This window comes from Castor canadensis, chromosome 12 (genome assembly GCF_047511655.1).
Source record: "Castor canadensis chromosome 12, mCasCan1.hap1v2, whole genome shotgun sequence".
NCBI classification, from domain to species: domain Eukaryota; kingdom Metazoa; phylum Chordata; class Mammalia; order Rodentia; family Castoridae; genus Castor; species Castor canadensis.
Genome location: NC_133397.1, coordinates 84,871,117 through 84,897,995, shown reverse-complemented (window position 1 = coordinate 84,897,995; position 26,879 = coordinate 84,871,117). Strand labels below are relative to the sequence as shown.

Genomic DNA, 26,879 nt, shown 5'->3' with positions numbered 1-26,879 from the left:
CGTGGATGCGGGTTTCTGGGCTATGTCACCAGCAGACTAAAGGTTGGTGGGGAAGGGGCTCTGTAGCTGACTGGCCACCCTAAGACAGTTTCCTAAGACCGTTCCCCTAAATGGACCGGGTCCATCATTAAATGAAGAAGAAAAAAAGAGATTCAGTGAGCTGAGAAGTCATCACCAGCCTTTCTTCCCACACTTGCCAGTGTCACAACAATGATTCACCTCAAGACGGGGCGGCAGCTTCCGTAATTAGCCTTCAGACGCTCCGGACCTACAAGGTTATTAAAAAAAACAAAAAAAACTTTTACTTTTATTCGAATGTACACGTCCCTCCCACTGCGCCCACTACCTCTCCACCGGGGCCAGCGGGCCTGGGACTTCGCGAGGCAGATCCGGGGTGCCCAGGCCCCGACACTGCGGGGCCGCCAAGGCCCAAGTGATTTTGGAGCCGAGCCCAATCCCGGTCCCCGCGGGCGCACAGATGCCCCGGAGCGGGGGCACCCGCTCTCCAGGCCCCCGCGGGCCGCCCAGCCGTCCTGCGGGAGGATGTTAGAGACACCCGGACCTCGCCCAGGTAGGGGCGGCCAGGCTCGGGGCCCCGACGGCGTCGCCGCGCGGGCGGGCCGAGGCGGGGCCGCGGGAGCCGGCGCGGAGTGGGCGGGGGTCCCGTGGGCGCGCACCCCCCGCTGAGCGTCCCCCGCGCGCCACGGCCCCCCTCGAGGTGTCGGTCGGACGCGGCCTCGCGGGCGGCGGAGGCGGCGGCGGGAGCGGCGCGCCGCGGAGGAGGTGCGCGCGGCGGCCGGCGAGCCGAGCGGAGCGGCGTCCGCCCCCGCCGAGCCGAGAGGAGCCGAGCCGAGCCGGCGCGCAGGGGCCCGGAGCTGGGAGCGCGCGCCGAGCGCCGGGCCGGGGCGGCTGCCGGAGGATCGTGCTCGTGCCCGCGTGCTGCTCTCTGGCTGCAGACCCCGGCTGGCCCGAGGCCGGGCGACCACCTGCTGCGTTGCGTCGCGGGCCCTAGGGGCTGCGGGGTTGGGGTCTGCGCGCACCGCAGCGGGAGCAATCCCCGGAACCCCGCACCCTGGGGACGGTGCCCTTCCAGGTGCGTCTCGCTGAGTCTGGCCACGCTCCTGTTCCAGGTACTTGGGACGGTCTGAAATCGCGTGGCCATAAGGAATGCGTGGGGCGAAGATGGGGCAGCGCGAAGGGACCCGGGCGGGGGTGGCGCGGCCCCGAAGTCGCGTTCTGATGCGGGGCTGGGGTGGGGGTGGCTAGGGCAGAGCCCGCTCAGCCCCCCGCCCTTCTGGCTGGGGAGCCACGCCACCAACGTGGCAGTCACGTCCAGCTGCCCCGGGGCCAGTGGGGCCGAGAGGAGCCAGACGCACTCGTGCAAGTGCCCAAAGTTTCCCTCTGCTCACTTTGCTGGACTTCGATTTGAATTGTGAGGCAAAGGCGAGCGGTTCGACGCACTAAGAACACCGAGAAAGAGGGGAGACGCTGGGTTTAAATCATTAGAATAGGAGCTATTCGTGCCTGTCTCTAAAGGCCTTTGCTGGGGAAAATGCTGAGCACATTCATTGACTATGTTCCTTATGCTTCAGGTAATGGTTTATTTAACAGGCTTTGGACTTTGATTACCTGCCACCACCAGAGATTCTGAGTTTGACCCAAGGAATATTCAAATTTTAATCAACAAATATTAACAGTCACTTTTTAACAGGCAGGGCTTCACTATGAGGTTCACTCACCTGTGATTAGAGCACAAGTCGTTACTTAAATTTTCTACCTTTGACTTTTGAAATGCAAATGAAAAGCAGTGCTACCAGGTGAACTGGACTTGTGTAGGTACAGGTGGACTGTTGGCATTGGGTTGCAACTGAGGCTTAATTTTGAACCAGAAAATCCAAGTAGGAAACAAGCAGCCATGTGATCCTCTTGGAGCCCACTCCACACCTTCTCGAACTGTCTGAAAGTCTGCTACTCTGGTGATTGAGCTGGCAAGTTTCCTTCCATTTGCCTAAATCCATTCTATTTGGAATGGAAAGGTATTCTCCCTGGAACGCAATCATACAGGCCCATACCTCATATGAGTGAGGATTGAGGTCATCTTAAGAGCCCCTAGAGATTGTAAAACTGTGATGAGAAAGGTATATGGAGACACACTGTAGGGTGGCATCAGAGTCCCTGCTTTGGGGCTGGACACAGAAGTTGAACTGGACTGGATTCTAGACTCAGCTTCAGTGCTGTGATGATCCATGTTGGAGTGCCAGGCAAAAGGGAAAATTCAGGAAGTTTTGGTATTTTGTACACCATGGATTTTTGTATTATTTTGAGGCCTTAAAATACTGTATGAAACATTTATATTATTGAGTTTTAAATTTTGTGCCTGAGCGGTGTGCCTTGCTTGCCTCACCATCACTCTGGCTGTGTGATTTTTTTTTTATTCATATGTGCATACAAGGCTTGGGTCATTTCTCCCCCCTGGATGTGATCTTTAAGTTACACTCCTGAACCTCTCCAGGCACCCTTTCCCACTTTATAGAACACTGCCTGTCATACTGCCCAGGGCTGTTGCCCGCTGCAGCTGGCTGTTGTATGAGATCTGGCACTCAGGACATACTAAAGGGTGGCTGTCCTGTTCACATCACCACTCAGTTGGGTCATTTTGGTCTTGTCACCAAATCTTGCTGAGTCTGTTTGCCATTCAGGGAAGTGGCACTATGGTCTGAATGTTGTGGTCTCCCCCTCTCCCAGTTCTTACGTTGAAACCCTAACCTCCAAGGTGATGGTATTATGAGATGAGGCCTTGGGGAGGTGATAAGACCATGAGGCATTGGTGCCCTCACGAATGTAATTAGTGCTCTTACAGAAGAGGCCTCAGGGAACTTCTTCTCTCCTTTGGCCAAGTGAGGACACAGGGAGATTTCTGGAATAGTAACCAAATCTGTCAGTGCCTGATTCTCAGACTCCAGCCTCCAGAGCTTCAGGCAACAAAGTTCTGGTGTATATAAGCCACCCAGCTTATAGTAGTTTATTATAGCTACCCAAATGGACTAAGACAGCCAGTCAGCACCCAGGGATGCACTCAGCTAAAATGTGGTAGTGTATGTGAATGAAGGCCCTGGTGGTCTTGGAGAGTAAGTTTCCTGGGATGGCCTGCTGGTGGGCCTGGGTTTGACTTGGCAAACTTGTAACTACTTGTTTTTCCTCTGGTGATTAACCTAGGTAGACTTTTTCATGAATACTACTTGTGTTGCATGTGGACTCTACAGATATGTTTGAATCAGACTAGAGATGCTTCCTGTCCAGGGTTTATTGTGGATGGATGCAGTTTTTTTAAACAAACTTAATTTTGCTACCCTCAAGTACTTTGGTTCCCTTTTTGGTATACTTGGTCCTAGCTCATGATTCTGTTTTGCTTGAGACTGATTCAAGTGATATTTCAGTCACCATGTAGTAGAGTAAAGCAACTTAGTTCCTCAAAGTCGGTCTCCCAGATTCTTCCGAGGAACCCCTGAGGGGCTCCTTCTTACTGGGAGTGGTCTCTGGGCACCAGGAGAAGGGTTTAGTCACATCAGAACACACACACAGTGAGGGTGGCTTTTCTCAGGTTGGTGCCCTTGCTGTCCTCATTGAGCCTCTCACCCACAACTTGCACCTGCTGACCCCTCAGCTTCCTGCTCAGGTTTCCACTGAGTGAGACATAATAGGGGACCTGACTCCTGCATTGGCCCTCAGACTCTCCCCTTTTGAAGTTCCTTCAGGGTTCTGTTGGGCACCTGAGAACCTGAGCAGGGGGTGGGGGACCACACTAGGCTGCCATTTCTGCCATTATAAGCTGACTACTCCCAGTATTCCCCACAAGAAGCTGGACAAAATCTTCCCATGCTTCCCACTTCTCCCTCAGCCACTCAGCGTTTTTTAATTTTCTCTCCTCCTCTTCTGCAGGTTAGGCAAAGGTAGTGGAGGCCCAGTGTCTCCTGGTTCTTCTCTCAGGACCAGAAGACAATGCTACCTGTGGGTCAGCATTGATTCTTGGTTATATCTTCTGTACTCTGGTTTATAGTAGAACTGTAGCTCAAAATTCCAGTCTTTGCCATTGGTATGTAAAAGAAACTTCAAATATTTTTATGTAAGAAGAATAAGCTTTGGCGTTCTATAGCACAGTTGGCTGACTACAGGTAACAATAATTTGTTGTATATTTCAAAATGACTGGAAGGAGGGATTTTGAGTGTTCTAAACCCAAAGAAATGATAAGTGCTTGAGCGGATGAATTTGTTAATTGCTCTGATTTGCTTTTGTATGGAAATATCACATTGTCCTCCATAATTATGTGTCAATTAAAAATAAATTTGAAGCATATTCTTACATTGATCACCTCCTTCCCCTGTCCCTGGAGAGACCAGGTGCCTCTGTGAGCTGGGAGGGAGCCAGAGAGGAGCAAGCTAGGAAAATAGGCACCTTGCCCCTATCTTTATGCTTCTTGGCAGGCCTCACCTGGGTTATGTGCACCAGACCTTTTATTCCCTGAAAAACGCTGGAAAAGCCATAGGATTTAATGTACCTTTCCGCCAAGGGCTGAGAGGAAACAGGGCAAAGAGCCACACAGAAGTATGGGTGGAGGGATAAGAAGAGAATTGCTTTTTGCTTACACATCACTGAGCCCAGACCAGTGAGCCACTTTCATGTGAATTAATGGCTTCCCAACCATCACCTCTTGTTCTGCTGTTACTTCATCATCAGAAGGATCCATCATGTGCTTGGCATTTGCTACAAGCAATAGGAAAAAGGCAGAGAAACCCTAGCTGGAGGTGCTTCTTCTGTGTGCTTAGGAACCATCTGGAGAACAAGGTGTCCTTCTGAAGCTTGAAGCTGTTTACCTGAACCCTAGGTTTTGTTCCTGTTCAGTTCATGGTAGGTTTTGAAGGTGAAGTGGTCAGCAGAAGCTTCTTGGACAAGATGGGGCTTAAAATGGTATTAAGACTGAGGCACACGGATGTGAAATGCATGAGAACTGCTCATGAGCACCTGCTCGGAAGCAGCCCTTTGTGTCCACCTGTGGTCTGACTGGCTGGGGTTTTCCTTATCTCTTTCAGTGTCAAGAGACCTGAAAATGCTGGTTGATCAGTGTCACCTGTGGGTAGGACAACATGGATAGTCAGCATTTAAAATTCCTTTCATTTTCCCCAAACTGAAATAAGGTGAACTCTCATTGAATCCTCTTATTCTTAGATGTCTGCATCCAGAAAATAATTTCAAACTTATAGGTTAGGTAAAGAGTCCCTAAAGACACATTTGTAATTCTGGGCAATTACCCTGAAATTCTTGTGTTGCTTTTAACAAGCTCAAACCCCTGATCCTGAGCTCAGTGACTCCCATTAGAGATGGCTTGTCAGTGCCCAGTGAATTTAGAAGAGTTGATGAGAAATGATGATGCCGGTATCAACACATCATTCAAGACTCTTCCTTACCGCCATCACCCACCAACGTCCTGTAGATTCAAACAACATTCCTGAGGAGATTCCTGTGATGAAAAATTGAAAATATGCTTATAACAATTAAGGTATCTGTGAAAAGAAATTATGAAAGATCCTTTTGGAAGGTGAGGAGTGGGAAGTTATTTATATGCTCAGGCCTTTTACTAATGGAGGACTTTTTTTTTTTTAAATATATGCAATTGAAGAACTTCCAGAAGTATTTGCCCCTACTTCTGAGGTCTGTACACTAGTCTCCCCAAGGTTTCTTCCCCTAAGTTCTCGTGTCTGTGGGTGGCACCAGAACCATTAGCTGAGGTGTGCACAGCTCCTGAGAATCTCCTCTAGAAAGGCATCCTCTGAATGCAGAATGTGGAAATGTCAGAGAGGTTTATTTTCTTTCTTTCTTTTTTTGGTGGTACTGGGGCTTGAACTCAGGGTCTCCCACTTGCTAGGCTTTGCTAGGCAGGTACTCTATCATTTGAGCTTGCTCCACTATCCCTATTTTTGTATTGGCCTATTTGTATTTTCTAGATAGGGTCTTGTGCCCTGCTACTTAGAGGCTCTGTGACCTCAGGCGTCTCTCTCTCTCTCTTTCTATCTCTCTCTCTCTCTCTCTCTCTCTCTCTCTCTCTCTCTCTCACATGAGCATTATGTGAGGCAGCAAATGACAGACATAGAAAATTCATTAATTATTTGTGGATATTACTCTCCCATTGTTCCATTGTCCGTCTTATAAGAAGGTGAAAAGTCATTTATGGTAATTCTCAATTAGGATCCCCTCATAAATTACCCTAAAGCAATAAAGAGTCCTCCACATTTAAATCTAATGGTATTTAAGGAAAATGTGCATATCTTTAATGCTCCTGAGCAGAGCTGGTGCTATAAGATGTCATGTGAGAAATGACCTTGATGCAATTTGAATCATGCAGTGAGAAAGCACGGGGACAGGAATGGGGGTAGGTGAATGCAGGCAGAGAGGATGCAAGTGGGTGGATACCCAGAGTACCTGCACCCCGGAGTACAAAGCATTTGTGTGTCCCATCTCTCTGCAGCATCAGCCTTCTCCACTGATATGTGGTTCCAGGGACTGGACTTGGAATTCTAATAGCAGGGCCACAAATGGGAGGTGCCCTGGGCCAAACACACACACACACACACACACACACACACACACACACACACACACACTTGTTCTGTTAAGGAGATCTAGAGACAGTTCTGTCCTATGTGAGCTTGAGGAACTGCCTTGGATTTAGAGGACCGGAATAGGTGTCACCAACAGGTAAGTAAATTATGACCAATTGTTAGATTCCTCTTGTATATTTCATCTCATGCAGAGGAATATTAAGTAGTTTCTCTGTGGTTAGGATACCCTGATATTTGATGCTCAACTGCCTTGAGTATTTTTAGTGCCTACTGAATATTTGGTATTTTAGGACTTGAGGATGTGGCTTAAGTGGTAGAATGCTTGCCTAGCAAGTGTGACGCCCTGAGTTCAGTCCCAGTACCATAAAATAAACAACTGACTATTAGGCATCTCTTGGCCTTATCCTTTCCTATATATGTTTAATACACACATGCTCTACCTAGCATTTATTTGCGTTTGCCTGTACTTAACATAACTTATGAGATTCATCCATTGCATTTGCTGATTCTTCCTCTGAATAGAATGCTTTCAAACAGTACAACAAGTGCACATTAAATACTGGCATTAAATTATTCTCAAGGAAATGTTTTCCAGATTGAGTATGTATTTTGTGAAACCACTGTTCCTGTGAGCCAAGGTACCTGTGTATCTTCCGGGAGCAAGCGTAATCTGTACAGAGGCGTGTGGAGCTTGCTCATATCCAGTTCAGGTTCAGGATGTGACTGCCTGCTCGGGACTGGTTCCTGAGAAGTGACCTTAGGAGGATGCTTGTCTTCAAGCAGATAGATATATTTGCTGCTGTGAGTCTTATGCAAGCTTGTCTCAACTTTAAGCTGTTCTTGATCTGTTTATGCCTCTGTGGTCAAGCACAATGTCTACATCCAACAGGTGCAGGGGCATATGTGGTGGGATAGGGGGGTCGCCCTTTGTCTGGGGCATAAACTCAGCCCTGGGTTTCTTGAGTTCTTTTTGCTTCTCTACGACTGCATGGGAAATGCAAGGACCCATGCTGTCGTACCAGCTCCACTCTGCACCTGCTCTTCCAACCTGAATTCCATACCCAACTTCTAGTCTTGAAGTTGTACCATCTTGCTCTAATAGTATTATCATTTATATATTTTAAAGTATGGTGCCAGGAACTTTTTGGTGGGTCCTTTCCATGTGGACAACTGTGACTTAGAAGCTGCAGTGCTGACTGCCAATGGAGGTGAGGAAGGCAAGGAACAGATCTTGTTGGCGGGCATATTATTGTGATTGTGTCCACAGGAACTGAATTCCATGTGTTTTTTGGACAATTTCCAGATGTCAGCTGCATGCTTTGTTAAAAATTAGTTTGTTAAGTCTTCATGTGTGCTCTCTGGTGAAAATGAGATCTTAATATATAATACAAGCATTTTGAGGGTTTGAGTCACCATTTTCCAAGGCTCGGTCACTGTTATCTTATTTCTTTCATGATCTTCATGAGCTAAGACAGGTCTTTGAGTTGAGGTGTTGTGATAGGTACCACATTCTAGAGCAGAGATGACATCCTGAGGACTCCCTATGTGGAGGAGGAAGTGCTGCAGATGGACAGGCCAGTGAGCAGGGAAGGCCCAGAAAGGAATGAACTCTGCACAGAACAGGCCTGTCAGCCGGCCACTGCTCTGAACAGACTTGTGATTTGACTCATTTCTGCCAGGATGCTCTTTGGCTGCTCTGTCATGTGGCATGAGGCCAGGTCCTGGTGAAGCAGACGGTCTCTACCATCAAGCAAACCACGGGGCTGAACGGAGCATGTGTCCTGATAACATTTGGGGATGCATCCTTCCAAACATCTGTCTGTTCCATAGTGAATGCATATGTATGCACTGTGGCTGTGAGTTTGACATCTGTGAGTTCAACTACAGATCAAAAATCTTTTAATAAATTTGTCTCTACTGAAGATGTACAGATTTTTGCGGGGGAGGGAACTGGGGATTGAATGGAGGGCCTTGCAGGCTCTCTACCCCTTGAGCTATACCTCCAGCCTTTTTCATGTTGGTTATTTTTAAATAGAGTCTCACTTTATGTCTAAGCTGCCTGTACTGTGATCCTCCTATCTGTTCTTCCCTGAATAGCTGGGGATGACAGGTGTACACCATTGTGCCCAGCCATTGGTTGAGATGGGATCTCACTAATTTTTTGCCAGGGCTGGCCTTGAACCATGATTCTCTCAGTCTCTACCTCCCAAGGAGCTAGGATTACAGGTGTGAGCCATTGCACCTGGTATGAACATATGTGGATCTTTTCCCCTTGTCATTATTTCCTAAATAATGTAGTGTAATAACTATTTACATAGCATTTACATTGTGTTAGGGATTATACATAATCTAGAGATGATTTAAAGTATAGGGGAGGAGGTGTGTAGGCTCTATGCAAGTATTAACATTTTATCTAAGAGACTTCAGAATCTACAGATTTTGTTATCTTGGAAGTGGCAAGTAGAGTCCTGGAATCATTCACCTGCAGAAACGAAGACAAATGCACTTGCAAAAGGGAGATAATGTTCATATTGTTTTGTGAACTGCCTTTCAAAATTAATAGTGTGTGTTGAGCCAGGCATCAGTGGCTGACACCTATAATCCTAGCTACTCAGGAGGATTGTGGTTCGAAGCCAGCCTGGGCAAATAGTTCGTGAGACTCTATCTTAAAAATACTCATCACAAAAGGGATGGTGGAATGGCTCAAGGTGAAGGCCCTGAGTTCAAGCCCCATTACTGCCAAAAAAAAAAAAAAAGTGTGTGTTGAGTCTCTTTTCCACATGATTAGAGTATTCAATAGTCTTCCTTTGCATCAGTTCTCATGCTGGAAGGAATTCCATTACATGAGTAGGTCTCAAGTTCCTTATCTAAGCCCTATTTGGATAGAGGTTTAATTAGGTCATTTTCAACCTTTTACCATTTAATAACAGCATGACAGTGAATATCCTTGTACTTTTTTTACACATGTGTCTGGTCAGTTCTCTGAAGACTTATTCTTTTATGGGTCCTGGCTAAAACAATTTTTTTTCCACACCAAGGCTCTTTCCCATAGGATGAATTTGTACTGAGATTTCATGCATCTTGGTTGATAGCAGTCGTATTATTCAGGATTCACTCTAATCAGTCAAAGCAGTAGAGAATTTAAGGCAGGAAATTCAGGGCTACCAGAACTGCTGGAAACCCAGCCCCTGGCCAGACATGCAGGAGGGACCCCAGAGCAACGTGGCAGAGCCGGGTCTGGGGAGTCATTGGTGGATCCTTTAGCTATCTATACCCAACCCACAGAGGGTCCCATCTGCTGCTTAGAGCCCATAGAGCTATATATGAGGATCTGGAACCTCTGCCACCAGCCACAGGAAAACTAGCTTCCATGGAGGTACTCTTGACATGAAGTCCCTCCCCACTCTGCTTTCTCTTAGAAGTCAGATTGGAAACTTCCAGCCCAAGCTTCAAAGCAGGTAGAAGAACAAGGTGAAGCCACATGTAAAAAGTTCCTGCAGACTTGCCCTGTGTAGAAGGGTTGGGAAAGAAGACCCCCAGGAGACCTGCCCTAGAGGACAGGTGTGTGGGCTATGAGGGGAGTATCTGGCTGTTTTATCTCGACTGTAGAGAACCCTTTGCTCTCTTCACCCTTTCTCAGTGGTGCCTTGTTAATGTTGAGGAGCCCTCCATTACCAGGCGTGGGTGGGAAGCAGGAGTTAACATACTGCTAAGTTAATTACCAGTTGTTTTTTTTTTTCCGTGAGTCATAATTGATCGTCAGCTTATGGACAATATTTCTCTTTGCCTCTTCTACAGTATTTATATGCAGTTACTGTGAATTCAGGTATTGCTGTCACCCCAGGCTACCCCCGAGCGAATGATTGTATTGTTCACAGAGAGCATTACTGAGGAAGGGTCCAGTAGCCCAGAGCACAGCCAGGGGCCCGGCTATGCGGCAGACAGTGGGAGGCAGCCACTGGCCTGATGGTCACACTCTTCTGATCCCCAACAGTACATGTCACCCCTCAGGAACGGACTTTTAAAATGACATGGTGTTCTTCCGGAATCGTGGGAAGAGGAAGGAAGGAGACCCTGCATGCTCTGGGGATGAGTCCTGGAGGTACAGCTTTTAGCAAAGGCCCATCCAGAAAGCTCATATTTTTTTTTTTATAAAAAGAAAGTAGCAGTGATTTGACACATACCAAATGATTCACCTAAACGTCCTTTCTCTCCTCTCCCCTCTCTTCTTTCCTCTCCCCTCTCCTCCTTTCTTTTCTCTTCCCTCTCTTTTCTTTCTTTGCAGGGTCTCTCACGTGCTAGGCCAGTGCTGTGCTACTGAGCTACTTCCCCAGTCCTTGCTTGATGTTTCTATGACACCTTCTTTATGAATTTAAAATAGGGTCTGATTTATGTATATCAGCTGTTTTTCTTTAATTTGGGAAGTATGCACTGATTTGTATATTATGAAGTAAAATGTAATAATTATTTTACCACCAGGAGCTGTTTTTCTTTCAATTCTTCTAATGGTGTAAAATGAGATTCTTAGAGGAGTTTTTTGTGGTGTAGAAATACTGGATAATTCATGCTGCCTAATGCAGCCCCCCACCGTCTTGTGATTTGATTTTCTTGCAGTGCTGGGGACCAAACCTAGGGCCTTGCACATGCCAGGGAAGCATTTCTACACCTGGACTCTATCCTAGCCTCATCTTGTGCTTTGAAATAATAAATAAAGTGGAAGTATGCTTGGTGTAGAAGAGAGTCTCTTTCCACCCTCATCATCTCATTTAATCCTTATGTTCACCGTGTGCACCAATCCTGTGCATTTAGAAATAAGGAAACTGAGGCTCAGAGAAGCGAAGGTTGATGGCCAAGGTTTCTCAGCCGGGGAGAGAGCTGTGCACAGCCTGTTTCCCTGAGTATGCCAAGGGTGCTGTCCTGTCCCTCCACTCCTTCATGTGCCCTGTTGGTTCATCTTATTACCCTTGTGATTATTGAGCTGACATAAGGGGCATCAGGACTGCTCCACCCCTGCTGTCCCCATTTTACAGAGAAACAGGCACAGAGTGGTCACACAACTGCCTGTGTGACCACTTCACAGTGGTGCATGGATTTGGACCCAGGGCCCTTTCCTTACCGCCTTGTTTTTAACCTGTCTTGAGCACTGAACTTGGAAACCTGCTGGGGACTGTCCTTGTTAACCCTCCCAGGGTTTCACTTAATGCAAATGAATGACTCCTAGGCAAGTTGCCCCAGTGGGGAGTGTACATGGCAGGAACTGGACCTGGCCTGGGGGAGTGGTTCCTTATTCTCCTGTTGGCTCCCAAAGTCTTCCCCACTGAAGTCCCATCTGTACTGAATCCCTAGGCTGGAGTGTGGCCAAGACCCTTCTCCCTCCCTGCTACAACAGAAGGGTGGACTGACCCAACCTGATCCACACCCTGGCTGGGCCCTTGCTGTTTGGGTGGCCTTGGGTGAAGTCTTAGGTCACTCCCCTCACTTTCTGGGAGGTTGTGATACCTGCCTCCCAGGGTTGTTGGGAGAAGTTTTAGCTGTAGTTTGTGTGGAAATGGCAAGTAGGTTGTAAAAAGTGTCTGAGAGTGACACTCTATTATTATAATTAGGATGCTGTACAGTAGACACTTTGGTATTGTGAGGTGGGAGGAGCAAGCTGTGCCCTGGGTGGGGACCAGGTAGGATTCTTCTGCAGCAGTGGGGGGCACACATTGGAGGTCTCATTTACTTCTAACCCTTCTCAAACTGGAGCTCTGGGTACAAAGTCTGGCTCTCCCATTCTCCAGCCATGGGGCTCTCAGTGCCCTTGTTCCCCATCTGGAAGATGGGGTGGGATTAGTGCTGCCTCACGGGATTGTCATGTGATTTTGATGAGGTACTGGTGCCTGTGAAATGTTTAGTGTAGTGCCAGGCCCAGGGTGAGCGCATGTATTAGTCCAATTCTGTTGTGACAACAAAGTACCTGTGACCAGGTGCTTTATAAAGGTTTATATAGCTCATGGTTCTGGAGATTCAAGAGCATGTTGCTAGCAACTGCTTAGATCTAGTGAGGGCTTTCTGGCTCTGTCACAACAAGGCAGATGACATCATGGTAGAAACACACACAAGGGGGAAAGATCACATGATAAGACAGGAAGCCAGAGAGATTCAGGGGCCAGGCTTGCTTTTTTTCTTTAAAACAACCTACTCTCATGGGAACTAACCAGAGTTCCACAAAAACTATCTTAACCTCTTCTGAGGGTGGTAACCCCAATGACTTAATCACCTTCCACAAGGCTCCACCTCTTAAACGTTCTACTACCTCTATATCACCACACTGCCAGCACACAAAGTTTTAGGGGACACACTCAAATCATACCCAAGTCATAGGAGCATATAATTAGCCCTGGATGTTAAGTCCTCCCTCACCTTCTGAAGGAGTGACAGCCAGATGGCTTCTGTCACTCCTGGGAGAAGAAAACATGAAGGGCAGAAGCAGGGGATAGAAACACAGTTGGCTGGGTATGTACTGTGTTCCAAGCACTGTTAGGTACTAAGGGAATACATTATATCCTTACATATTAGTCCTCTAATTAAAAATAGAAATGATAATCCCTGTTTCAGGGTGAAGAAACTGAAGGTCAGGGAGGTGAAAGTGCCTTGCCTGTCCCCAGCCAAGGAGACTTGTGGGGGGAGGGAGGCTGAGATGGAGGTTGTCACCTGAAGCAGAGCTAGTGGCTGCAGCCCAGGATCTGCTTGGCAGTGGGTCAGTGGTGACATGGCACAAAGGTGGCTGTATTCCAGGTCTTCTGGCTCTTTGGGTGATCCTGAATGAACTGCTCACCAAGTGCAGGCACGATTAACTGAAGGAGCAGATACTTCCCAAACATCATCTGTTCTTGTTTCTCCCCAGTTCCTAAACAAACACTTCTGTTGTAATAGCATGTTGGTATTACAACTGTTCTTTGCTCTTCTGATGGACATACAGTCTTCGGTTCAAACTTGGAGTTTAATTAAGCTCCTCACTGTCAACCAAACTTTCCGGAATTCTCATTGGATTCCTTCCAAGGGTGTGTCAGTCAGCTTTCTGTCACTATAGCAAACACCTGAGATAACCAACATATAAAGAGAGAAGGTTTATTTTGGCTCAGCTTTGTAGGTTCTAGTCTGTGAGGATTAGAACCCATTGCATTTAGGTCTCTGGTGAGGATTCTGGATGGCAATGACGAGGGAGCATGTGACTGAGCAAGACTGATAACCGTAGCCAGAAAGCAAAGAGAACAAGGAGGGGGCTGCCTTTCAAGAGCATGCCCCCAACGGCCTAAAGACCTTCCACTAGACCCTACTCTTAAAGGTTCCACCTCCTCCCAGTACCACCACCTTATTCTGGGGATCAAGCCTTTAATTCACGGGCCTGGAGAAAGATACCTGTCTAAGCAGAGCAAGGGGTCGGTATCTAAGATGGCCTGCCTCGGTGTTTGGTTTCCTAAAGGCTGAAACATTTCCCCTAATGCCAGGGTTCTTGGTTTTTCTGAGCATTTGATATTGAATAAGTTGGAAAAAATTTACATGACAATAACTATGTTTTCACTATCCCTCAATAGGGAAGTTACGTATCAACAAAAAGACAGTGAATTTTGAGGCTTGTCTAGGTATTTTATTGATCACCTCAATATCAAAACATATTTGAAAAATAACCTTAATGTGTATATGATGTAATATCGATTGTATTTCCAGATAGTACTTGTACATCAGAGATTCACACATAAAAAACTAAGGATCAGCATTTGTATATTTAATATTTGTAACCTGTTAGAGAAGCAGGTATGGCAGGCTCTCTAGCAGTTTGCTTTTTCTCCTAACAACTTTGCTTGCAATATCAGTAATTTCCACAAGGGGTGCCTGGGATCCTGATGCTTCTGCAGTTGACAGGCTTCACCCCACCTTTGAGATAAAGTGGTTTTTCTATTCCCAAATATTTTGGTTTTTAGACCAAAAAAAATTTTTTTTGTTCAAAACAACATGAATAAAAAAAAAACAACATGAATGAGCAGAATATAGTCTCAAAGAAGTAGCCACAATAAACACTTTTAAAAAAATAGCAAGCTAAGAGAACAGCAAAATTCCAGTAATTACTGCTCAGCTATAATTCTGGATTTCATTTCTTCTTAGCTCTCAGGCATTAAGAATAATCCCAAACATCAGCCTTATCATCATTTATATGGGATTGAAGTGTCATAACTCCATGGAACTTTAGCATTAGAAAAGACAGGTTTTCCTAGCCACACAGGGATCAAGGGATACCTGACCCCTCTTTCTCACTGGATCAGTACAGGAGGCTCTAGGACTCTTACAGGCATGTCTTCCCCACAGTAGCCCAGTTTTTCAGGGAACGTTGGCCTATACTCACCTATAAGAGATAACTGGGTGAAATGTGTAGCCACAAGAGAGTCAGGCAGAAGTTTTGCCCTAACTTGGGTCTTTGAATGTCTCTTATAGGCCCACGTTAAAGGCTTGGTCCACACAGCAGTACTATTGGGAACTTATGGAACCTTTGAAGGTGGGGCCTAGTAAGAGATTCTTTGATCATTGAAGGGGCATGTCAAGACCCCACTTGCATCTTCAGCTCTCTTCCTGTCTTTCACATCAAGCCATGAGGTGAACAGGCTTCCTCTGTCACACATTCCTACTGTGAAGTACAGTGCTGCCACAGTCCAAAGTAGTGGGGTCATGGAGTGAAACCACCAAACCTGTGAGCCAAAATAAACCTTTCCTCTCTTTCAGTTGATTATTCTCAGGTATTTGTAATAGTAACAAAAAGCCAACTAATACAAGTTCCTTTAAGCAAACCTCAATGGATGCAGGTGACTCACTGGTAAAATCCACTTCTCTTCATTCAGCCCACTGTTCCTTCAGTTCACAGCTCTTGAGGCCCCTGCAGAGCACACAATCTAACAGTGCAGTGAGGTACCACCTGCAGGCAGAGGAGTCTCTTGGAGCATGGGTGGAGGGACCTAGAAGTCAGGCATAGCTTGCACTTGAGCTGGGCTTCCTTGGAGATGTCCAGGGGACCCTGTTGGGCATGTGACAGGGCAGGGGTAGCCACTAGGCATGGAGGTACATTGCTGAAGGCCCACTGCAGTTTTAGGGGACCACAAGAGAGTTTTAATTTCTTTTCAAGTCAGAAGGAAAGCATGAACTTTAGATTGAAGAAAATGTTTTAATATAAAATACTAAGACTAATAATGTTAGCATATTCATCTGTGTACTGACACAATAGTAAAATATGCTTTTTTAATGGAGGAAGGGGCACATGAAGGCAAAAATGCATGAGGCCCAGGAAAGTCGTAATAGTGCCCTGGAAAAGAATGTGACAGAGAGTCCTCATGACCCAGGGGACTTGTTGAGCAGAGTCACAGAGGCAGAATGACCCAGCACAATGGATTCAGCCAGTGGCTTAGTCTAGTAAAGCATGGGATAGAATTGGCAGGAAGGGCCACAGGGACCCTGTCTTGGCCATCCCCCATTCAGTCAGTGAAAGTCATATCTTTGTTTCTGCAGGCTCAGGACTAAGTTCCAGGCTTGGGTGCCTCCCACATGGGCATCCTGAGAAATAGATACTTGGGAATTTTAGGACCTATGGAATTTTAGCTAAGTCAGAAAAGGATGATTTTCTCAAATACCACATAGGGTGGTTTTGGTCCCAGTAATTTGGGGATGAGACGTCCATCTCTGACCATGTTTTCTCATCTGTAGATGGGAACAGTCATTCCCACAGGTGTACCAGGCAGATTGTGCAATACACCTCAAGAGAGCCTGGCCTCAGCACCGTAAATTGTAGCTTTCCTTCTCCTTTGCCTTGGGGGGACCCTGCAGGCTGACTCAGGTGGCCTGAGTGGGACTGACGGGGCCTAACAAGCCTTTTTCAGGTGACTCTACTGGACAGAGAATCTGGGCTGTGGTTGAATGGATTTGATTCCCAAGGTTGGGCTCCCACTTCCCTCGGGAGGGAGACACCTGAGAGAGACCTTGTCAGGAGGTTCCAAGAGTGTGGATGGCCTGGGTTGGCATGTGTCTCCATCTGCTACTGGGCAGAACCATAAGCCCTCCTTTGTCCTCAGTTCCCATCTTCCTGGACTACTTCTTCCTTTTGGCTCATGGAGTGAGCAGGGAGGGGCAGCCCCTTCAGACTCAGGGTGTATGTTTCTTTGATCCAGTTTGTCACTTGCTGCAGTCATGTGCACAGTGCTTCTATTTGAGGCAGGATGGCTAGGGAGGCCACACCATCACTGGACAGGGGACACGCTTGCATTTGTAAGTCTTAGCATACTGTAGATTGAAATGTGTGCTCCACATAGGATGCAAACCCAGCGGGGTTCATGGTTTGACTTGTGGAGGCTGAATCCCATCATGCAAGCAAGGAAGTGCAGAGAGGCCTTTCCAATTGGAAGAAGGGTATAGTGTGCATAGGGCATGTCTGATGGACTGGGATAGATTGTGTGGAGGGCTGTTGAAGGCAGAGGACTTTAAAAGTAGGCTGGGTGAGGCACAGTGATGTGGGCCTGTAATCCCAGCCACTTGGAAGGCTAAGGCAAGAGATTGGTGAGTTCGAGGCCAGCCTGAGTAAGACCTTGTCTCAAAAAATATAAATAAAAGCAGGCTGCAGCCAAACTGGAAAGGTCTTGAATCCTGGAAGAAAGTACTGGTGCCTCTCCCTTGGTGGTGGTGTCCCTGAGGGCCTGCGAGGTGACCACTCAGTTGAAGCTTTGGGACCAGCTGTACCTGGCATGGTGAAAGTTGCAGAGACAGTGTGAAAATGATGCACAGCACAGCCCTCTGCCTGTGAGATAGCCAGAAAATATGTTGGGGAAGTGATTTCATTCATGATAGGATCAAAGATGGAACCCGGAGGAATGGTACTCACAGAAAATGTGTGGAACCTGTATGAAAAACATGATACTGCTGTACTGGGAACACAAAAGAGCAATTGTATAAATGGAGATGTTTAACATGTTCCATCCCAAATTAGTTTATGCACTGAAGGCAATTCTTAGCCAGAATCTGGATGAATAATGTACCAGGCATCAAAATGTATTGTAAATTTATAATAACTTGAACATGTTGATAATTGGTTGGGAATAGATAGCATGTTCATGGAATGAGCTAGAGAGTCTAGAAAATAGTATTTAATAGATTTAATTAATGTTTAATCACTTAGGAGGATATCAGGTCCTTCAGTCATATTAAATCCCATAACATATTCCATATGGGTTAAAAATTTAAGTAGGCTGGGCATGGTGTCACATGCCTATAATTTCAACTCTGGGAGGCAGAGGCAGGAAGATTATGGTCAAGGCTAGCCATGGGTAAAAGTGCGAGACCCTATATGAAAAATAAAAAGCAAAAAGGGTTGGGGGGTGACTCAAGTGGTGGAGAACTTGCTTAGCAAGTGCAAGGCCCTGAGTCAGACCCTAGTTCCACAAAAAAAGTGTAAAAATCATAAAAGTACTAAGAAATAATTTAAATAAGTAATTAAGGGATGAGAAACTTCTTTCTACACATGGTACCAAAGACAGAGCCACAAAGCCACAGTTGTTTTATTTGAACATCACTGGGAATGGAAACTTTAGCATACAAACACCCTATTACAAACAAGCTTAAGGGCTGGTAGAGTGGCTCAAGTGGTAGAGCGCCTGCCTAGCAAGTGGGAGGCTCTGAGTTCAAATCCCAGTACTGCTGAGGGAAAAAAAACCCCAACAACTCTAATAATTGATATGAACTTTTTGTTTTGAGACAGGGTGTCATTATGTGATCCAGGCTGGCCTTGAATTCACCATCCTCCGGCTTCTGCATCCCACATGTTGGTATTATAGGCCTGTACTATAATGCCTGGGTGAACAACTCTTACTATGAATGACTTTCCAAAAAAAGTGTGTGTAGATGACAGGAATTAGCTCACAAAAAGGAAAGATGTAGATGGCAGCAAATGTGGGAAAGTCAACCTTAGATTAATGAAATGGGTACCTATTAAGATATTATTTTCTGCTATCAAGTTAGCAAATTTCTGGTGTGTTGTTTGTTTTGTAGATGCTGGTGCTCAAAGCAAGGGAAGGGGGCTGCAGGGCTCCCATAAACCTTCGGGAATGGACGATGCAAGCTTCCTGCCAAGCAGTTTGGCAGTCTGCTGACACCTTTACAAGAACTCCTGCTTTATCTTGGTGCTTCCGTTTCTGGGACTGTATCGCAGGGAAACCACGAGGTCGGCAGTCAGAGCTTCCTATGCTAAGATGTTCATCCCCGTGTTGTTTATAAAGGGAACATCTGGAAGCTATTTGAGCATCCAGTCATGGGCAGTGAGTCATTCACATACTGGAGCACAGTCAGGCCCTTGGGAACATTTATAAAGATGCTTAGTCACAAGGGAACTTCATGATCTAAGACTAAATGAAGAAGGCAGCAAGGATGGGGCTGCAGGGAGAAAGGTCTGTGGGGAGGAGGCGGGGCCAGGGCACACATGGGAAGCAGAAGGGGCATGTGATGGAGGACAAGCCAGTCTTCATTTTTTCTCAAGTTGCCTTTCATGAATTTTGGTTGAGCAGACATTGGGTGCTAGACACAGTCATTTAGCCTCTGTTTAGAGAAAGACAAGGTTTGGGTGGACTGTACCAAAAAAGGGGGAGCTACTATCTGCAGCTTCTCACTCAGGGTAATGGGCCAGATACCCTGCCCGTGACCACCTGTGGGCTTTGCCATCAGACTGCACCCCTCTTCTGGCCACAGTGCCTTCTCGGGAGCTGCTGTTTCAGAGTGCATGAGAGATGGGGGAATTCAAAATCAAACCAAACCAAACAAAACCTCAGCGTATAGAACTTTTAGAATAAAAAGAAGTCAGGATGTAAAACTTTGAAAAGAGGAATTGCATGTGTAGGGAAAAGACTGGAAAGAAGCACATAAAAATATTTCGGGTTAGCACTGATAGAATTATGGGAGATTTCATTTGCTATATTTTTTTCTTATAAACATCATAGGTTATAGTTTCTTCAAATCAGTTTTATTATGGTATATAATTTGCATACATTTAAAGTACATAATTTGGTACTTTTTTGTTTTTGTTTCTTTTTTACTATTTTAGGGATAATTAATAATGCAAGGAAATTTCATAGATGCATATAGTATTTTTTGAACTTCACCTCATCCATTATATTTTTATCCACTTTCCCTTCTCCCCCATCTTATTATTATCATTTCTAAATTCTGCATATTTGACTTCTTGAGGTTGGCTTATTTTACTCAGTATGATGATTTTCAGTTCCATCCATTTTCCTGACATTGTTTTGTTCTTCTTTAAGGCTGAGTAATACTCCATTGTGTATTCATGTGCATTTCCCCTGTCCATTCATCAGTTTTTGAGTACCTGGGCTGATCCCACAGCTTGGCTTTTGTGAACAAGTGCTGCAATAAACTTATGTTCGCAGGTATCACTCTTATATGTTGATTTACACTACTTCAGATACATACCTAAGAGTGGTATGGCAGGATCATAAGGCAGGTCTACTTTTGTTTTTTGAGGAACCTCCATACTGATTTCAACACTGGTCACATCAGTTTCCACTCCCACTAGTGTATGAGGGTTCCTTTTGCCCCACATTCTCACCAGCATTTGTTGTTTGTTTTCTTGAGGATTGCCAGTCTGTCTGGGGTGAGATGGAATCTCAATGTAAGTTTTAGTTTTCAGTTTCTTTATGTTGAACATTTCATGTGTTTAATAGCCATTTCTACTTTATCCAAGAGCTGTTTAATTCATTGGCCCATTTATTAATTGGATTATTTGCTCTATTACCTTTTTTTTTTTGGTGGTACTGGAGTTTGAACTCAGGGCCTTTACCTTGAGCCACTCCACAAGTCCTGTTTTTGTGATTTTTTTTTTTTTTTTGAGATATGGTCTTGCAAACTATTTGCCCAGGCTGACTTTGAACCATGATCCTCCTGATCTCTGCCTCCTGAGTAGCTAGGATTACAGATGTGAGCAACTGGCACCCAGCTTTATTGCCTTTTTTTTTTTTGTATATTCTGCATCTTAATCCTTTTGCTGTGTACAAAAATCCAATTCAGAATGGAGCAGAAGTCTCATGGGATTTGAACTCAGGGCTTTGTGCTTGCTAGATGGGCACTCCATTATTTGAGCCACACCTACAGCCGTTTTGCTCTGGTTATTTTGGAGATAGAGTCTTGCTTTTTGTCCAGGACAAATCTGGTGCAGTCCTCTTATCTTAATCTTCCTACCATTGCTGGGATAAGAGGTGTGCTTCACTACACCCAGCTTTTTTCCATTGAGATGAGGTCTCACAAACTTTTTGGCCTGGGCTGACGGGAACCAGGGTCCTCCCAATCTCAAACTCTCACAGCTTGGGATGGATGACAGGTGTGAGCCACCGGCGCCTGGTTTGAATCAAAGATCTTAGTGTAAAACCTGAAGCTTTGAAACTATTACAGGAAAACATAGGGAAAGCCCTTGAAAATAGAGGCATAGGCATAGGCAACTGGATCACTAAGCAGTACAGGAACTAAGAGCAAGAACTGACAGAAGGAATTGCATCAAACTTAGAAAACTTCTGCCCTTCAGCGGAAACAGTTGCTGGAATGAAGAGGCAACCCACAGCATGGGAGAAAATCTTTGCCGGTTATCTGATGAGTTTTGACACGCGATACACTCGTGACCCCAACATTATAATCAAGATAGAGCACACACACATCGTCCCTCTAGGTCCATATTCCCTGTGAGGCAACCACTGATTCTCTCTTGGTCACTGTTCTTGATTTCACATGTCTGGAATTTTGTGTAAATGGAATCATGTGGTATGTCTTCTCTGGTTTATTTCGGCCCACAGTTATTCTGTAGTTCATCCATGTAGTTGTGTATACTAATCCTTTACTTTTTATTGCCAAATAGTATTCCATCATGTGGATATATAGCACAGTGTTTTCAATCTAATGAATGACTTGATAATTAGGAAAGTCCCCATTTTTCTACGTCTACCATAAAACTGACCAGTGTCCTGTGAGTTTGTTACCTTCCATTTGTCCCTCTCTAGAATTTTGAGGTGGTTCTCCATACTTGACAGTGCCCATGAGGGCAGCATCCGGGTAAGCCCAAAGGGTTCATGCACCACTGGCCAGTCACAAGGCTCTGCCATGACTTTGAAAACTTGAACCACATTTATGGTGTATCCTCATGGTCAAAGTTTTGATTGTGGTGCCAAGGAGACTTAGTGCTGACAAGTGGCATTTTGGAGAATTGCCTTTGTGCCTGGCCTCCGTCAGACCTGAAGAAAGTGTTGTTGAAAGAGCTCAACCTCTAGTTACAATGTAATGTTGATTAACTTTCATGCACTCTTCTTGCCTGGCACCCAAATCGCTGTCAGCTCTTTCCCCCACCCCCACTCAGCAGGTCACCTCTCTGCAGAGCAGTCCTCCTGTCCCCCACCCCTGTCACTGTGCAGCTCTTGTCCTTCATCTGGGCGGAGGTGATGGTCTTCCTCCCTCTGCTCTCTGGTGGTTTCCTAAAGGTCTCCCTGGATTACCAGAAGCCCAGGCAGCTCCTCCAGGGCTCTGCATGCTCCTCTCTCCTAGACCTCCAGAGTAATCCCCAGGCATCCCTGGTCTGGGTGGGCAGGGCAGGACCATGGCACGCTCCCCATCCATGTCCAGCACATCTCTGTGGGGGCGGGGGGATCTCAGGATCCCATGTGCTTGGGAGAGAGTCCACCATAATACTCTGCCCTGGCCACCTGCTAAGTGCAACCACCAGGCCCAAAATGAGGACTTCGCCACTGATTCCATGCAGAAAGCAACCCAGGGGTTGCTCCTTTTCAGCTCTCTGTCCTCCTTATCCCTGCACCTGAGTGTCCTTAGGTCACTTCCTGGCCCAGTCCCTGGTCCAGGCCAGGAAGTGGACATTCCTATTCTGCCTGACCTCCCTCCCCTCTGAATACTCTGCCTTGAATACTCCACACCACCCCTTCACCAAAATCCATTCACTAGCAGAGAGTTGTGACTGTGAACAGGGTGCTGACACTGGGGACCTGGGTTTCCTGCTCTGGCCTGCACCCCTGGTGCCCATTGTTCACTGGGTCCCTGCCAACTTTGGACACTGCTCTTCAGGGACTTAGGCCTTGCCCTGGGAACAGCCGTCCCTTCCTTCTCTTTCAGGAGTCCTAGATTTCTGGATGATACTATTAAGGCAGATACAGAAGTGAGAGTGGGGGTGGAGGGTTGCTAGGGCCTCCCCAGGGGCTGACAGTGCCTGCTCCCAGAGCTGCCTGGCTCAGCCTCACTCTTCAGGCCCTCGTTTCAGCAGAAAACACCAAGGGAGGATCTGTGGGTGTCAGGGGCCCTGGCCATGGGCACCAGGATGGAGAGTCAGTTCTGTGAACTTGAGAACTGCTCTCTGGGAGGCAGGCACAAGCCAGGAGGGGCCATGGGTCCTCTCTCCCCACGGGGGCTACTAATTTTTCGAAGAGTATCCCTCAAAGAGGATGGAAACAAAGAGTAACCCGACCTGGCCCATGTCCAGCTGTGTAACCTTAGAGCCACCATTGGCAGTGACAGAACCCAGCTTATGCAACCTGAGGGCTGGAGTGGGGGTGAGCCTGGAGCTGCAGGGCTCTGTTGCAAGTTCCTGTAGGGCTCCTGAATTGCTGCCCCCTTGCCTGCCTCATTGTCAGGTAAAGTTCAGGAAATTAGCTGGGGGATTGGGGCTGCTCCTTAGCTTGGTTGGAGCCGAATGTGTGTGTGTTGGGGATGGTGGGGTGGAGCAGCCTCCTGCTGGTTTCTCAGTGGCTTCTGCCTGTGGCCAGAACCACTCAGGTGTGTGGTTCCACATGTTTATCCATAGCGGCTTCCACACTGCACATGGGCATGATGTCTCCGTCACCCTGGAAACCTGCACTGGGATGCTTTGCCTGGGTGGATGTGCTGAGGCTGACTCAGTGAATTTTGACACTGCTGTTTGAAGAGGGTGAGCTGCAGTTTGGTGCTGGAGGGGGCGGAAGGAGGAGCCCGCTAGTTTTTTTTTTTTTTTTTTTGACAGTACTGGAGTCTGACCTCAGGGACTTGTACTTGCTAGGGCAAGCACTCTGCTACTTGAGCCATGCCTGCAGATCTTTTTGCTTTAGGTTATTATTACTACTATTTTATTTTTAGATAGTGTCACACTTTTTTCTCAGGCCACTCCAGGATAGTGATCCTCCTGCCTATACCTCCCTTGTCGGTGGGATATGAGCCACTTCATTCAGTTTCTTTGTTGACATGGGGATCTTACTAACGTTTTGCCTGGGCTGGCCTAGAACCACAACCCTCCTGATCTTCAGCTCCCAAGTAATTGTGATTATAGGCATAAGCAATCCTGCACAGCCCAAGCCTGCTACTTCCAAAGTGAGGGATTCACTTTGGTTACCTGAGCTCCTGGGGCTCCTGACTATGGGTGGGGCACATGGCAAGACAGGCAGACCACATGGTGATCTAAAGCCTGTGCTAAGAGGTGATGTCACAGCAGCGCACGTGTTATGCCCATTCTTGGTGGAAGGAAGCCAGGGCTCAGAGGTACAATGTGCCACCTCTCCCCTGGCCACATTCTCTTCATCATGTCCTACTGGGTCACCCCAGGATCACCAGCTACAGGCTAGAGTTTCCACATAACTTAGCTTATTTCATCCTCAGAAGAGCCCCAGGAGGTAGCTATTGCCTGCTTTTTATTCTGATGATTGTGGAGGCTCAGGGTTGTAAGTAACTGGCCCATCTGCTGGCATTTGTCAGGGCTTTCTGCTCCTGAAGACCCTAGTTTCTGTAACCCTATGGGTGTGCACACCTGCTTTTAGAGAGAGGTGTGATCCTTAGTGACCAGCAGACCCGCTGCCAAGCTCCTGCAAGCCAGACTGCGGGGTTCAGTCCTGTCTCCTCAGAGTCAGCTCCTCAAGCCCTTCCCCATCTGGCCCGAGTGTTTCCGTGTCTAACCACTTCTAATACTTGCCTCTCCCCACACTCCACACATGGGCCAGCCTGATCCTCTCTGTTCTTGCACACCTTGTGTTCATGTGTACACCACAGGCCCCATACTTGTGTCCTCTCTGTCCAGGGGCCTGCCCATCTGGCTCACCTGGCCAACTGCCTGCAGGCCTCCTTGAAGCAGCTTTACTGGGCTTTCTTCCCTCCATCACCTCCTGGGCAGAAGTGAGTGAGTGTTCCTGGTCGCTTCCCCTCTAGCACTCTGTACATAACTGTCATAGGTGGGTTACAGAGATGTCTGCCTGCCTCCCTCACAGACTGTGGTTTCTTAAGGGTGAGACTGAAGAAGAGTAGCACATAGTAGGTGTTTAATAAAGAGTGTTTGAATCAGGTTGAATGGGGCTGTTAGATGCAAATAATCTCCCTTCTCTTCCAAAGTAATGCTTTTATGTTAGAGAACATTGGCAATATAGTAAGACTTGCACATACTGAAATGGGTCTTGGTGTTACAGAGTACCAGGAGGTTTAACACTCAACTCTGTGATTGTGCACTGTGAATAGAAGGCTGGATGTTTAAGAAGATCACAGAGTTTAACATTTGAGCTCATCTACCAGTGTGAGGTGGTGAAGGTGGTTGGAGGCCTCATAGCCACTTCTGGATCCCACTGTTAGCCTGATGTTGACCTTGGCTGTCCATCAGTGCCCTGAGGGTGCCATGTAGCCATTCTCACAGCTCTGCTTCTGGGTGCCTCAGTGTAAGTCAGTGCACATGCAGTGTGGGTTTGTGCAGGTGGCAGGGAGCCCTGAATTAACTCGGCTGTACTTCAGCAAGGCTGCGGTGGGCAAGGGGAGGTGGTGCCAGGCAGGAACCAAGAGGCAGCAACCCTAAGCTATAGAGGGGTCAGCTGTCAGGAACCACCACAGCCCTTGGGGTGTGCCTGGCACACACCCAGCTATGATGAGCAGTGGATCAAAGAGCAGGTTTTACTCACCTACAGCTGGTGCATAAAACACATCTGAGACAAATGTGAATGCTGGACAGGCATGGCCAAGTCACCCCCAGGAGTGAGTGGTAGTCATGTATGGCATCACTGTGCTTGCCTCTCATGGTTTGGCAGGGGTGGCGAGCCCAAGGCCTTTGCCCTTAGTACACCAGGCAGCAGAGCCAGAATGAATCTTCTGAACCTACCCACTGTCAGACAGCATAACCCCTCTTCCGTCAGGTATTTTTCTACTCTTTGTAAGCTGCCTTTTTTGTTAAAATGGAGACGGTCGGTAGCACACGCACTTTAACAAATTGCAAAATATTTTATTCTCCCTGTGCCTTTTCCTGATTGTACCACTGTCTGGCATGGGTATGTTGCTGAGGACGCCAGTGGTTGTCACCAGAGAAAACAGGGAAGGAATGCCTTGTCACTGTGCCAGTCATCAGGACAAAGCACAAGGGTTTTCTCCATGCCTTTCCTGGGTGTGGAGGGGCCAGGTACTCTAGATGAGTCAGCTGGATGAAACAGTGAAATATTTAGTCACAAGTGTGTCAGCACTGTTCTAGAGGAAAAAAACAAAAACATTTTTAAAGATCCTAATCGCAGTATGGGCACACAATGTTATTTTGTGGTTTTCTTGTTGCTAGGTTCAAAGCAGGGACTTAGAATGACTGGTGTGCTGGGTGTTGGGCTTTAGTCATGTGACTAGAACAGTTTGAGAGGAAAACAAAGCCTCTGAAGGTCTGAGGGTGCCCAGCTTGGAGGCTGAACCCAAGTATCTCTGTCTTCTTGCCCTAGCCTTGGTCACTAGCATCTGGGTTCAGGAGGCCATGTGCTGGCTCACATGTCACTAAGCGGGCCCAGTGGAGGACTTGGCAGGGCTTGTTTTGCAGGTGTTTTGCCTTCCTGCCTTGGAACTTGCACCCTAATTTAGATCTGGTCCTCCTCATTGATCTGTGGATGCAAGAAAGTGTCAGACATGGTGGTTGGATGGTGTCTGGATCTAGCACCCAGGGCAGGAATTGCCTTCTCATCTGTCACAGTTGGAGAGCAGGGACAGTCTTCCATCAGCCTTTTCCCTTTAGTGACTGGTGCAATGCTTTGCACATGGAGCCCCTCACTGTGTGCTGGGGCCTCCCACTCTCTCCACATCCCTCTGCTGTCCTGGAGTCAGGTCCTGGGTGCATTTGTGTCAAGGGTCCCCCAGGTCTGGAGAAACTTTCCATTGCTGTAGACATCTGTTCTTTTCAATGCATGGCATGCACCCAACAGTCTTGTTTGAGCCCCAGATCTACTTTGACC

General features: G+C 46.9%; 1 protein-coding gene across 3 annotated transcripts in view; it reads left to right on the top strand.

The window, feature by feature from the left end:
• Window positions 1-298: 298 nt before the first annotated feature.
• The window catches only part of Cracdl (CRACD like), a 131,169-nt gene continuing 104,588 nt past the window's right edge, over window positions 299-26,879 (top strand). The window contains exon 1 of one of the 3 annotated variants that reach the window (XM_074050335.1): window positions 299-571. The gene's annotated coding sequence lies outside the window, so the exon portion shown is untranslated. Of the gene's footprint in view, window positions 572-872; window positions 1,131-26,879 lie in introns of those variants that run through there. The other 2 variants (XM_074050334.1, XM_074050333.1) reach the window with 2 other exon arrangements.